The following is a 13,919-nucleotide window of genomic DNA, read 5'->3' as shown; positions in this document are numbered from 1 at the left end:
CTAACCCCCCGTGTTGTTGAAGGGTCAACTTATGAGAGCTAGAATCCTCTTACTTTTTTTTTAATTCTTCATATGTTTATATGTTTGCATATGTGTTTGTGTAGAGATACACATAGTTATATCAACTAAGGTACCGTTGAAGCCTTTTCATTCACAGGTTTTGTGTATTTGACTGCAGACAGCTAGCTCACAGATAGAATCTTAAGAACACCAAACCCTCTCATGTTAGACGGAAGTAACTTCAGAAACATCCCCTTCTGCAGAGGACCTATACTGGGGACCAGTCTTTAATTAAAATAATCTAACCCAGGAGTTTGGCACGTATTTTATAATTCTCTGAAGAAGAGGACCCTGGAGTTCTTCAACTTGAAGCGATTCTAGAGTCATCCAGAGACAACCTCGATGGCTCTAATCTACCCTAAAGGACTCTGAATCCCTTTGGGAAATCTAGATCATGTTTCTCAGTTAGAATTAAAATATACAAAAAAAAAAAAAAGAATTAAAATATACTCTGGACCTATCTGGTCCCAGAATCATCTTCTTGCATACCCAATGCTGGGTCATCTGGTTCAAACCAGTCAAAACAGTAACCCCAAAGAAGTCAAGTAGGTGATCCAAAACCACATTGTTTTTAAGTTTTGGAGCCTCAGATGTTAAAAATATGAATACCAAAATGCAAATATTTTTTGCACTTAGAACACTGGTTCTAAGTCATTGGCTGTTTTGTCACCATATTCCCATGGGACCCTTGCCCTTAGGGTAATGCAGGAATGATCTTGGGAGTGGGAATGTTAGAGACAGGAACCTGAAGAATCAGATATTTCTGAAATTCTCTGTATGCCATTTCTACTGCCTTTCCCCCCTTTATTATAAATTTGAGTTATCAAAATGGCTATGTCTGTATAGATATCTATATTATTTAGAAAATAAATGATGTAAGGTTTCAATTTATTTTTTTATTTATAAATTAATTTTTATTGGTGTTCAATTCACCAATTTACATGAAAACACCCAGTGCTCATCCCATCAAGTGTCCGCCTCAGTGCCCGTCACCCATTCCCCCCCACCCCCCGCCCTCCTCCCCTTCCACCACCTCTAGTTCGTTTCCCAGAGTAAGGTTTCAATTTAAATGAGCCATATCTTTACAAGAAACTTTCAGACTGTTCCAGAGTAGCTGTACCATTTTACATTCCAACCAGCGATGTATGAGTGATCCAATTTCTCCATATCCTCACCAGCATTTGATGTCACAATTTTTTATTTAGCTACTGTGATAGGTGTGAAGTTTTCTCATTATGGTTTTAATTTGCATTTCCCCAATTAATAATGGTGTTTAACATCTCTTCATGTGCTTTTTTGCCATCTATTTATCCTCTTCAGTGAAATGTCTCTTCATATCTTTTGTCCATTTGCTAATTGGGATGTTTGCTAAATGAGCCATATCTTTACATGAATATCTTTTTAAAAAATCTTTTTAAAATCAGTATGGTGACTTAAAAAATCATTAAGTAGCATTTCTAAATCCTTCTAGGCAAAGTGTATATAGCACTTGAATGTGATTTTATAATGTACTGGCAGAAGAGTTCTCACATTTCTTCTGTACTCATTATGTAGTATAGTACTAATACTGTATAACAGCAAAACAGTTTCAAAGATACTTTTACTTAGAATGTTAAGTAGAATGTACAAATACATGTTTTGTCCATAGCTATCATAATGTTTGTAATCTCTTTTATTTAAAATAAGCTGATTTGTGTTTCAGAATGATTGTTTAAAATTAACTTGAAATTTTCCTATTTGTGCAAGATGATTAATACAGATTCTAGTTCATATGCATCAGCAAATTCATAATCTTATTTCTCTGATGTTCTTTACAAATTTCATAGTGTTATTAAATAGTCATTGAGAACCTCATAAGTCAATGTTGAGATCTACAAATACAGTCTAGGTGCATAGCAATAGGAATGCGTATGTGAATTTTTCTCTAATCTTTTTTCTACTCCAACTTTTGGATTTCTTTTTAATTTTACCTGGAAATTCTTATTTAATGCTATTTCCTATTTTGGTTCCTGCTCATAAGAAGGTCACAGAGAAATTGGGGCACCTGGCTGGTTCAGTTAGTAGATCATGTGACTCTTGATCTCGGGGTTGTGAGTTTGAGCCCCATATTGGGTATAGAGATTACTTAAAAATAAAATCTTAAAAAAAAAAAAAAAGGTCACAGAAACAAGCATATGTTAACTACAAGATAAATTTGGGCTTAATACGGTTAGAGAAGAAAGGTTTTCTGTAACCCTGCCTCTTTAAATCCTGTTAGGCTTGTCATTCTATATTGTACATTTTTGCGCAAGGGAAATTACTAGAGAAGAGGGTTAATTCTTTGTGGTGGGAAAAATGATATGGTTTGTTGTGAAAATATACTGTATTTTTAAATATTTAGAAAGATTTTAATTAAGGAAAAATTTCAAATACTAACATGAAAGAACCTAGCAGTTCTTAAAAATCCATTCTGAAAATTACCTAAATTATTTGGGAAACTATAATGAAACAGTAAATGATTTTTTATATACATATTACGTATTAAAGTCATTTTTATTTAGTGTTTCTCTACTCATTGCTTTGGGTTTGCACACATGCACAGCAACATTTGGATGGTGAAGGATTCAGTCAGTCTGGATTCCATTCCTTGACTGTAGTGGGGCCCATGGTATCATTCCAAAGTAGGAAATTTGAAGGTTGTTAAACATTCAACCATTAGGAGGAAAAGAGAGGTTTTCTTTTAATTTCATTTTAGGTCAAAGTAATGTTAGTCTAAGGAGAATAAGGAAGGGGGGCGTTATGGAGATAGGCAGAGCTGGCTTTTCTAAAATTTATAGCAATATTTTTAAAGAGTCTTGCAACTGTAAAAAAAAAATTATAGGAAACAATGGGGATGGTAGGGGATAATAATGGAATTTTTTTGCTACTTAGAAAAAGAAACACCCAATTAAGAGCTGGAGATCATAGGACAGATACATTAGATTTGCTAATTCCCCCTCCTCCTCCCCCTCCCCCGCCACTTGGGCAAGAACATTAGCTCCTGGATCCCAGGGAATTCTCATATCCTCTCACCCAGTCCACATGGCTCTTGCCCAGTCTCTTCTATAAAGTCCAGTCTCTGTCAGCATCTCAGTTTCATCACCAGGCATTGTCAAGAACTGAGAAGAATTTAAAATTTTACTCTACTTGGAAACTAACAAATTAGCCTTCCACAGTTCCACGAATATTGACAAAAGATAGGAGACTCCTGGGTCAGAGTCTTTATTACTCACAGGCATAGCAAACACCACAATCTTCATATTTGCGTTGGTTTCCTTTACTTTTCAACTCCTACATGAAGCAGTCCAGGTTGATGCTGTGCATGCAGTGAGTCTGCAGTACAGCTGAGGAATCTTAAGCTTAGGAGATTTGGGTCTTGTAAGGGGCTGCAAGTAAATGTGTCTGATGCTCACTCTTGAGGAAATTATATTATTGCTTTTTATTTATTTTTTTTTTAATTTTTATTTATTTATGATAGTCACAGAGAGAGAGAGAGAGAGAGAGAGAGAGAGAGGCAGAGAGACACAGGCAGAGGGAGAAGCAGGCTCCATGCACCGGGAGCCCGACGTGGGATTCGATCCCGGGTCTCCAGGATCGCGCCCTGGGCCAAAGGCAGGCGCCAAACCGCTGCGCCACCCAGGGATCCCATATTATTGCTTTTTAAAAAAAGATTTTATTTATTTACATCGGGAGAGGGAGTGCGCCTGCGCGAGGGGAGGGGCAGAGAGAATTTCCAGCAGACTCCAGGCTGAGCACGGGGCCTGATGTGGGGCTCAATCTCACAACCATGAGATCACAATCTGAGTGGAAATCGAGAGTCCACACTTAACTGACTGAGCCACCCGGGCACCCGTGTTTTACTATATTGAACAGTAAATAAAACTGCCCTCTAGTCTGGAGGGAGACACTATTGCCTCAGTGCCTCTGCTTGCAAGATAAGCAGAAATGAGAGAGCCACATAAAATTGACTCTAAACAATAAATTCATTATCTTGATTATGGCAGTGATTTCATGGGTGTATACCTATGCCCAAACTCACCAAATGATTTACTTTTTGCACAGTTTATTGCATGTCAGTTTCACTTCAACACCATGAGAGGAAGAGAAGTCTCAAATTGTTGGGACCAGTAGCCTCAGTGCCACCGAAGTGCTTTCCAGAAAAGGGGAATTTCGGGCCCTAATTTTTTAGCTTTTTATTTTGAAATAATTTTAGACTTAACAAAAAAAGTTGAGAAAATGGCACCAAGTTCCCCTCATCATCCAGCGTCCCCTAATTAATAATTTACCTAACCATAATATAATCACCCAAACCAGGAAATTCACATTGATAGAACAGGATTAACTAATCTACAGATCTTAGTTGGATCTTGTCACTTTTCCAACTACTGTCCTTTTCCTGGCCCAGGATTTAATCAAGGGTCCCACATGGCATTTATTTTCATGTCTCCTTAGTCTCCTCCAATCTGACAGTTCCTCAGTCTCTTTTTTCTTCACATCTTTCTTGACAAAGAGTACTAGCAGTTACTTTATAGAATGTCCCTCAGTTTGAGATGGCCTGACAGTTTCTTGTGATTAGGCTAAGGTTCTGAATTTTTGTTACGATGCTGCAGAAGCAATGTGGCCTTCTCCAGGCATGCTATCAGGGAGACACATCAGTATGTCTTCTTATTGACGACGTTAACCTTGATCACTCGATTAAGTTGGTATCTGCCAAGTTTTTCTATCATAAGGTTACTATTTGCCCCTTTGTGACTAATAAGCATCTTGTGAGGAGATCGTTTTAGACCATGTAAATACCCCGTTTCCTTTTTTTTTTTTTTTTAATACCCCGTTTCCCATCAAACTTTTCACTCACTGGTTTGAGCATGCATGCTTAGTTCTTGCTGGCAACTATTACTCCTGTACTATTTGTCTAATAATGGTGATTTCCTATTTACATGATTTCTTTACATTCATTCATTGGAAGAGCTGTCTCTCATCTTCCATTTATTATTTATTTATACCACTATTGGTCATCTTTTGGTCCACCTCACATCCTCTTGGTCCACCTTTTTATTCCAGTTGTTGCAGTAATCATCTGTCCAGTTATAACCTGACAGCACCTTGCATCACCATAACTCCTCTGTTTTGTGGGCTGGGATTTCTCTGTCTCCCAGCTTCGAACTGATTGGAACCAATTCTGTCATTTTCACCTATGATCAAACTAGGAGGTGCTAGAGAGCTAAGACTCTACGGTGCAATTTATAAACAATGGGGATGAGAACCAGTCTATAAACATGCTGCTCTTCGGTTCCATAAGTGGACAATTCTGAGATGTGTTCTTCACAGCTCCTTGCACTCTTCAGCTCCATCCAGCCTCAGTGGCCTCCAGCAGATGACCATCTCAGAAACACAGCCTTAGATTGGCTTTTCCTCCTTCATGTTTCAAGCCTCCCAGCCCCTATTCCTGTTCCTTGGAATCATTTCCCAGAATAAACCACCTGCATAGAAGAATTTGCCTCAGAGAAGGAATGAGGAAGGAGAATAAGCAGATTTGTGCATTACTAGTCGTTAAATATTTTGACTCATATCTTTCACATCTACAGAGGAGAGGTGTCCAAGCATATTCATAACAGCAGAATAGAAGAAAAAAAAAACAAATGTCTATCAGCAAGAGAATGGATTATATAAATTTTGTTGTTTTTTACATCCATGAAAATGAATGAATTACATTAAGACATGACTCAAACAAAGTGAGCCAATAATAATTTGCAGATGAGTAATAATGTTTGACCCTGGATATATATAGTTCAAAAACATGCAAAACTAAGCAATATATTGCTTGGCGTTAAATAAGTATGTGTTGAAATTGTCCAGAAAAACAAGAAGGTTGTAACTGAGGATAGGGTTATTATAGGGAGGGAAAGGCAGAGGGTCCTGTTGGGGAGGCACACACAGAGCTCCAGTGATGGTAAGAGTCGATTTCTTAAGCTGGTACATGAGGGTGGGTACATGAGGGTTTATCATTATTCCTTATACTTAACGTATTTTTAGGATGAATACATTTTTTATCACAAAAAGATGTTAGGTTTGATATTGAGAAGAGGTTACTTTTATTAAGGGCGACTTGTGAAATCCTTCCATTGGCCTAACCAACTAAGTCGTTCCAGATATGAACTCAGGAGACGGTTGTGTTCCTGTCTGAGGAAATTCCAAGGCTTGGATTCCCCTCCACCCTATTGATGTGATTCAGCTGCACATAATAGGACAGACAGTGTCTGGAAGACAAGGCCTTGATTTAACACATTTTTCTTTTAAGTGTTATTCTTTTGTCAGTCACTGGATGGGTTAGGTGTGAAAACAGGATGCTGTTTTTAAAAAGTCGGTGTCTGCAACTGTCCCAGACAACTGCAGATCTTTTTTGTACAATAAAAAGGTGTCGTTAGGAACCTGTTACTCAAAGTGTGGTGTTTGGTGTAGCAGCGCCAGCGCTGGGTGGGAGCTGATTGGAAATGCAGCCTCTACATCCCACCTCAGACCTACTGACTCAAAGCCTGAATTTTGATAAGATCTCGAAGTGATTTCTGTGCACACAAAAGCCTGAGAGGCACTAGTCCAGAAGTCCTCTAGCTGTGGCTACAGAGAGCCGCCTCCAGCACCCAGGAGAGAGGGCAGCGCATGGAAGTCCTTCAGCTTTAACTAGTAGATCTGTATCTTCCGGGGCCCTCTCTTGGGTGATCCACATATTTACAAGCATATACTTTATTTATTTATTTATGCTTCTTTCCTCTTTCCAGCTGGGCTGGGCTGTGGCACTCTCATCCATTCAATAAAAACTTCCCGAGCTGCTCGTAAGCACTGAGGATAGGGTAGTCAACAGGGTGGCATGACTCAGAATATCAAGGGGTTTACAAGATTGAGATACTCAATGAGGAATTATAAGTAAGTCTGATGAATGTCAAAGACACAGTTTTATGGGAAAAGAGCTGGAGATGGGGAGTCCGAGGAGGCTTTTCAGAAGAAAGTAATCTCAGCCCTGATGAGAAGTAGGCACGTGAAGGTGAGATGAGGGTGAACCAAGCACAAGGAAAACCCATGAATGGAGCTCTTTGGACATTTATATATGTATATCCAAAGCCTTGCACAGTTCTTGGCATACAGTAAGTACTTAATAAGTGTTTGCAGAATCAGTGTGTGTTCTGTCATGTTTCAGACATCTACTCTCTGGCATGGGAGATAGTAGAAGCTTTATTTTCCTTTTCAAAGGAAATAAGATCCCTTAATGGGGAAATGAGAAGGAAGAGAGCTGCGTGTTGTGCAAATTGCTAAATTGGAACTGTGAGTGGGAACAAAAAATTGATTTACATGAATTTTCCTCCCTGAAGCAACTTGACAATTTATTCTGTTCTGGAGAATTTTCAGTTTTTGGCTTCAAAACCAAGCTGTTCCTTATTCTGAATTTCTTGGCCTGCTGTGAAACTAGCATTTAGTGTCTTTTACAGCATACCCTGATTAGGTCATGGAAATTCACAGCTAGATCAAACCAGTATATGGAAAATTTGAAATGTTCACTGCCCATTTTACTTCATGGTATCGGAAGGTGTTATGAAACATTGACTTTTAAATATTTTTTTTTTCAAAAGCAGTGATCTGCTGATCTAATGATCACGATTGCCATAATTTATTGAACACTATATGTATATTACAGGGCAAAATCCTCATTAACTCTGTATGAGAGTAAGTCGAGCATATGAATGTTGCCAAATATTAGCAATTCATATGATTCGACTTAATATCGTCTTCAGATTCTCATCTTAGACACTTATTAAAGAGATTCGAGAATCCCTGACAGCCATAGCCCTCCTCCAAAATTACGCACTGAGTTTTTATTATAGATAAGGAGATCTTGAGAGAATTACAGCTCCTCAATAACATCTACCCGTCTTACCCTCACTAGTCCCAATGCTTTATGTGTCTACCATGATGGTTTACACATTGTACTGAAGTGGTTTACCGTTCATTTCTCCCGCTAGACTGAGTTTTTTGAGGATGGAGGTTTTTTTCCTGTCTTGCTCATTTTTTTGTTTCATTGTGCCTAGAGTATTTGAAAAGTATTTGCTAACGTGAAACCTTATAACAAAATTTCTGTGGAAACTTAATAAACACTATTGATTTGTTACTGGAAAATGCATGGTGATCACTCCACTGAGGCTTTTGCATTTTAGAATCAGTCCAAACAGTACTGCATTTAGCATTCTCGAACTCCTAGGAGTTTTATCTATGTACAGTTATGCAGAAATTGTCTCTCCACCCCACCTCAGAGAAAAGTCCAAAGGTGCTCCCTCACTTCCCTCGCCTCCTTTAGATATTTCCTTAAGTGGCATCTCTTCTGCCGCCTTCCCTGAGCACCCTATTTATTTATTTATTTATTTATTTTTTTTTCCTGAGCACCCTATTTAATACAAGCCATCCCTCAAACACCTTTTCTGCTTATTCCTCCCCCCCACCATAGCACCTATCACATAATAGTTTACATTTTGCTTTTTTCTTTTGCATATTTTCTTTCCCCACCCCACGAGAATGGGAAAGAAAGCTCCTACGTGATTTTTCACAAAGGCACTGACTTGATAGACGAAATGTTTTAATTTTGAACAAAATGGGGCAGGTATTTGGGGGTGTGGGCTGCAATTTTCTCTTCAGCTTCTAAATGACATGGTGACCTGACCCGGTTTGGATTTTATTTGCCTGGGTATTGAGGAACCCACATCCCCAAGTGGTCTCTAACCGATTGTCTGGATAATTAATTACGGGATGCCCACACGTGGCCTCCAAGTCACTTGTCCCCACCCTCCTCCTCGCGCTGCCCCCCGGGGGCGAGCCATCGAGGGCCTGGGGACCCAGATATAACCTCCTTAGTTCCTTTTTTCCCGAGCGGGAGACAGAGATGGGGTTTTCCTGCTTCGGGCCTGGGGGATGGGGTTGGATGGAAAAGTCAAGATTCTGCCCCAAGCCCCGGGGAATGGGCGTGTCCATAAATTTTAGGCCTCAGGCCTGCAGCCCGCGCCGCCCGCGGCTGGGGAGCGGAGGGTCGGGTCGCCGCGGGGCAGCCCCTGCGAAGCTCCGGCGAGCGGCCGAGCCCCGGGCTGAGCGCCGCAGGCCCCGCCCCCTCAGCGCGCGGCCCCCTCCCCTGCTCGGGAGGCCCGGGGGCGGGGTTTGTTTACTCCGTGCACGCACCGCCGGCCTGGCCAATCCGGGGGCAGCGGCGCCTTACGTCACTCGTGCCGAGAGCCAATCGGGGCTCACCGTGCTGCTCCGCCGCCAAAGCTCGCGCGGGGGAAGCGGGGCCGTGGCCGGGTTGGGCGAGGGCGACGAGGCGGCGGGGATCTGGGCTGCGGCCGCCGCCGCTTCTCGGCACGCGGGCGCGCTCCGAGCCTTCCTTTTTGGGCAGCCTCGCGGGCGCACGCACGGCCGGCGTCCCAGGGCCGCGGACTCGCGGGCCTCCGCCGGGCAGGCCGCGGATCGCCCACCCCTTCCCCCAGGGTGAGTCCGTCGGGACGCGGGCGCCACCGGAGCGGAGGCGCCGAAGCCGCGCCCCAGGCTCGGAAGAACAGCCCTGAGCGGCCGCCTCGTCCTTTGCAGCCGAGCGGCGGTAAGGTCCGGGGCGCGGGCGCGGGCGCGGGCCGCGTGCGGAGGGCCTCCGGCCCCGGCCCCTCGTGCCCCGGGCAGCCCCCCCCCAGGCCATCTGCTTATCCCCGCGGCGCCCCCGGGCCGGGCCGAGTCCCCCCTGAGTGGGGGTGGGGTGGGGGTGGGGGGCGGGACCCGGAGAGCCCCTCCCCCCCGCGCCCCGGGAGGGGGCAGCGTCCCCGCGTCACGCCTCGTGCCCTCGTGCGGCGGGCGAAGGGCTGCTTTCCGCTCTCCCGGGTCCCTTCGGGTCTTCAGGGCAGAACGATGGCTCCTAAGTCTGGTTTTCCGACTTTTCCGCCGCCCATGACTCACACGCCTCCATCTGTCCCCGCCAGGTGTATTTCAGAGCCACGAAGCTCCGTGCGCTTGCGAGAACCTCCCATGTCGCCAAAGGGAACTTCCCTCTAAAGTGGAGGGTCGCTTTGGGGGCCCGCGCGCCTTGGAGGAATTGCCCAGGGCTCGGACCCCTCCCCCGCTGGAAAATAGAGAGGTTTTGTAGGATCGGCTCGGAGACACGGTTCCGGTCGGTCTCGGGCTCCAACTTTTGTTGTCTTGGCTCGTGGGGGTCTGCAGCCGCCTTCCCGGGTGTTTCCAGGACCAGCCTGCGGAGCGCATCTGGAGCGAGCTCGGCCAGGTCGGCCGCTCGGCGGGAGTCGGCGTGTTTATTCCGGTCTCCCGCGAACGCGGGTTCAGAGAAGCGCCCCGTATTGCTTCTCTCTCTCTCTCTCTTTTTTTTTTCTGTCGTAACAGTTAACAGGCTCATCCCTTTTCATATTTGCTGCTGAAGCTCCCTTTGAGCCTTTGGTGCGTTTCTCTTCCTCATTCTATCTCACAGGGCTCAGACTCCCTGTCCCACTTATTTGCTCTCTTTTTAGTAAGTCAGTAGCTCATTCTCTTTCTTCCTTCCCCTTTCTCCCCTAAATCTTAGTTTTCTGAATTTTCATTTGACTTCGGTAGCTTGATCTATCTATCTTTCTTTTCTTTTCTTTTTTTCTTTTCTTTTCTTTTCTTTTCTTTTCTTTTCTTTTCTTTTCTTTTCTTTCTTCTTTCTTTTTTCCTGGGCCACTCTTCTTTTAATGGTTCGAAATGATCTTCACCCAATAATTACAAAGTTATTCATTTGCCCTCTGTTAGGACTGTAACCGTGATCCAGGCTGTGCTCAGAATTAAATGCAAGATAATGTAGTTCATCTGACATTGCATGTTGCTCTTCTGTTTCCCTGGCTAGCCTATAATCTAGCTAAAGCTTCGTCACTATCCTATTGCTATGATAAATCTTTAATAGTAGCACCCATTCTCGAGTAACACCGGGAGAAAAATCAAATGCCTAGACCCCAGATTCTATCACCCTCGTGTACTGGCTCTGGATGCTTTTATTTATTAGAACATCTTGTGCCTGGAACTAGAGTCTGGTCTACTGGCAGACACGGTGTCTGTAGCACTGTTCTGGCGGTACAGTTGCAGTTTCAGCAATGTGGCACCTATATTTAATAAAGGCTCAACGCTTATTCCACGTACTTTTGAGTTCTCTTTATTTCTAGCGGTTTAAGAGGGAAAATGGAATTTTTCAAGTGTGTAATACTTCATATTACCAGTCTGTGATCCTGTAACTTTCTCCTCCACTCTTTTTTTAATGTGTAGTCCGACTGGCACTTTCAAAGTTTTTCCCTTGCAGCCAAAAACTCTTAACTGTCTGAGCTGTGTGCTCTCAATACAAATTGAAATTGGACGCACAGGTGATTATCTCTAATGTGAGAAGAATTTGTGGCTGAAAATTATGCACTAAAAGATACTTTAAAGGATTCAAAGACTTTTTTATAATTAGGAATTGAAATGTGATTGGACTTTTTTTTTTAACATGATAGAAAAACTGGCTTTGTCCTGCTGTTGCTAATTTATGTTTTATATTTTTAAAAAATGCATGATATTACGTTGCACCACAGCCCTTTTAGATATTTGAAAGTTTTTAGAACACAATGAGGAAACAGACTAAGCAAAAATTAAATTCATGGCAAAGGTAGTGAATTCGAACATAAATATTCTGACTTCTATTGTTAGTCTGTCATTCTTAACAGTTAACTCAGAAATAGGATAAGAAGGGAGAGTTTATTTATTTATGTTTTTTTAAAGATTTTATTTGTTTATTTGACAGAGAGAGCACAAGGAGAGCGAGCTGCAGAGGGAGAGGGAGAAGCAGCCTCCCCACTGAGCAGGGAGCTCCACATGGGGCTTGATCCCAGGACTTTGATATCATGACCTGAGCCAAAGGCAGGTGCTTAACTGACTTGAGCCACCCAGGCACCCCAAGAAGGGAGCGTTTAAAATAAAGCTTTGTTTGTTTGTTTGTTTATTTATAGATTTTATTTATTCATGAGAAACACAGAGAGAGAGAGAGAGAGAGAGAGAGAGGCAGACACTCAGGCAGAGGGAGAAGCAGGCCCCATGCAGGGAGCCTGATGTGGGACTCGATCCTGGGTCTCCAGGATCACACCCGGGGCTGAAGGCGACGCTAAACCACTGAGCCACCCAGGCTGCCCTAAAATGAAGTTTTAAAAGCAGAGCAGGGAAATTTCTAATTTGAGCATTAGATATTGAGTAGTACATCTTAGCATCTTTTTATCTTTAAACTTAAGTATGTTTCTTTTAAAGGTTAAATAATAAGCCACACTATCTAAGAAATTACTCACAGTAAAGTTTACATTGTCACTTGGCAAATTTTACTTCTTTTTTTTTCTTCTGACTTTGTCATCACATATTTTACTCTAATAGCAAAATGTATCATAATACATCTTAGAAGAAACTGGAAAGCATAGAGTTGAGATTTTTAGATCATAGTACTAGAAGTTGTAATGAATTTTAAAGATTATTAGATATACTTGCCTTTTCATACTTAAATCCTTTCCATTTTGATCTGAGACATCTTACTATAGGGGTGGGATGAATAGATTTAAAAGTAGGTTTATGGACTCTTGGAAATTTTATGCAAAATTGTATACATTTGTGTATTTTTCTGGAGAGAAGATTCATAGTTATCTAGTTTCTGAGGCATAGGTATTTGGACAATTCCAATTTTTACAATGTAATTTCCTTTAGTGAACCAGAAATTCCATCTTCACTGGTTCTAATTCTGTCTCTTCCATAAGTGGGGTTTCAACTATTTGAAGATACTTCTTATAGTCCATTAATTCTTTCTTTAGACAAAAATATTCTCAGTCTTTTGATTTGAGACTCCTCACATTACTGATAGCTTATTTGTGTATTTGCTTCAGTTTATCCATATTCTTCTTAAAAGTGTGGTATCCATAGATATTTAATCAGTAAAGAAGACCATAAGTTACCTTTCTGATTTTAAAACATGTACTTTAAGATTAAGAGTAGATTTGCTTCTTTGGCAACCACATTGTACTGTTAGTTCATAATAATGTCCTGGCTGAGAAGACAAACTCTGGAGCTAACCTGCCTGGGTTTAAATCCTAGCTCTTCAGTTTATCAGCTGGGTGACCTTGAGTAAAATATGTAAACATTTTTTGGGCCACAATTTTCTCATATGTAAAATGGGGTTTATAATAGTACCTGTCTCATAGGATTGTTAAAAGGAATAATTGAACATATTGCTATGTAAAGCATTTAGAATGACCCCTGGCATTTAAGTGCCATATACATCACCTTTTATTACTGATTTTGTAGTCAACTAAAATTCTTGAGTTGTTTTGCTATGTTCTCCCAATTTTTTAAAAGAATTTTTTTTTGGTAGGACTTCATACTTATCTATATTAAATTTTATCTTGTCAGATGGGTTCCATTCTGTTGACTTTAACAATGAAAAAAATATTTGGTCATATGATAAATATGGACTTACTTAACCATAGATTTGATAAGCTGTAAGTTTGGTAATGCTGACATTGCCTTCATGCACATCTTATTAAAATGTTGATTAGGCAGGGGTGAAAAAGGTTTGCTGTACCAGAGATTCTCTTAAGATTAATTAAAAAAACTTATTAATTCTTTGGCTTAAGTTGTTCTGACAGAAATTCAGCTAATTTAGCATATTCACCCCAAATATTTCCAAATTTTCACGAGAAACATATAAAAAACTTAAATAATTGCCTTCCTAAAATCTAGATAATTTTATGTACTTCATTTTTAAAAAAATCCTACCAGATAATTTTATATACTTA

At 41.4% G+C, this 13,919-nt stretch overlaps 1 protein-coding gene across 4 annotated transcripts in view; it reads left to right on the top strand.

Moving 5' to 3' along the window:
- Nucleotides 1-9,395: 9,395 nt before the first annotated feature.
- Nucleotides 9,396-13,919, top strand: part of TFDP2 (transcription factor Dp-2) — a 162,344-nt gene continuing 157,820 nt past the window's right edge. For all 4 annotated transcript variants that reach the window (XM_041733854.1, XM_041733856.1, XM_041733855.1 and 1 more), the window contains exon 1: nucleotides 9,396-9,706. The gene's annotated coding sequence lies outside the window, so the exon portion shown is untranslated. The remainder of the gene's footprint in view (nucleotides 9,707-13,919) is intronic.

The sequence above is a fragment of the Vulpes lagopus genome, chromosome 19 (assembly GCF_018345385.1).
Source record: "Vulpes lagopus strain Blue_001 chromosome 19, ASM1834538v1, whole genome shotgun sequence".
Taxonomy (NCBI): Eukaryota; Metazoa; Chordata; class Mammalia; order Carnivora; family Canidae; genus Vulpes; species Vulpes lagopus.
The sequence above is the reverse complement of the archived record's forward strand: the minus strand, read 5'-3'. Positions and strand labels throughout refer to the sequence as shown.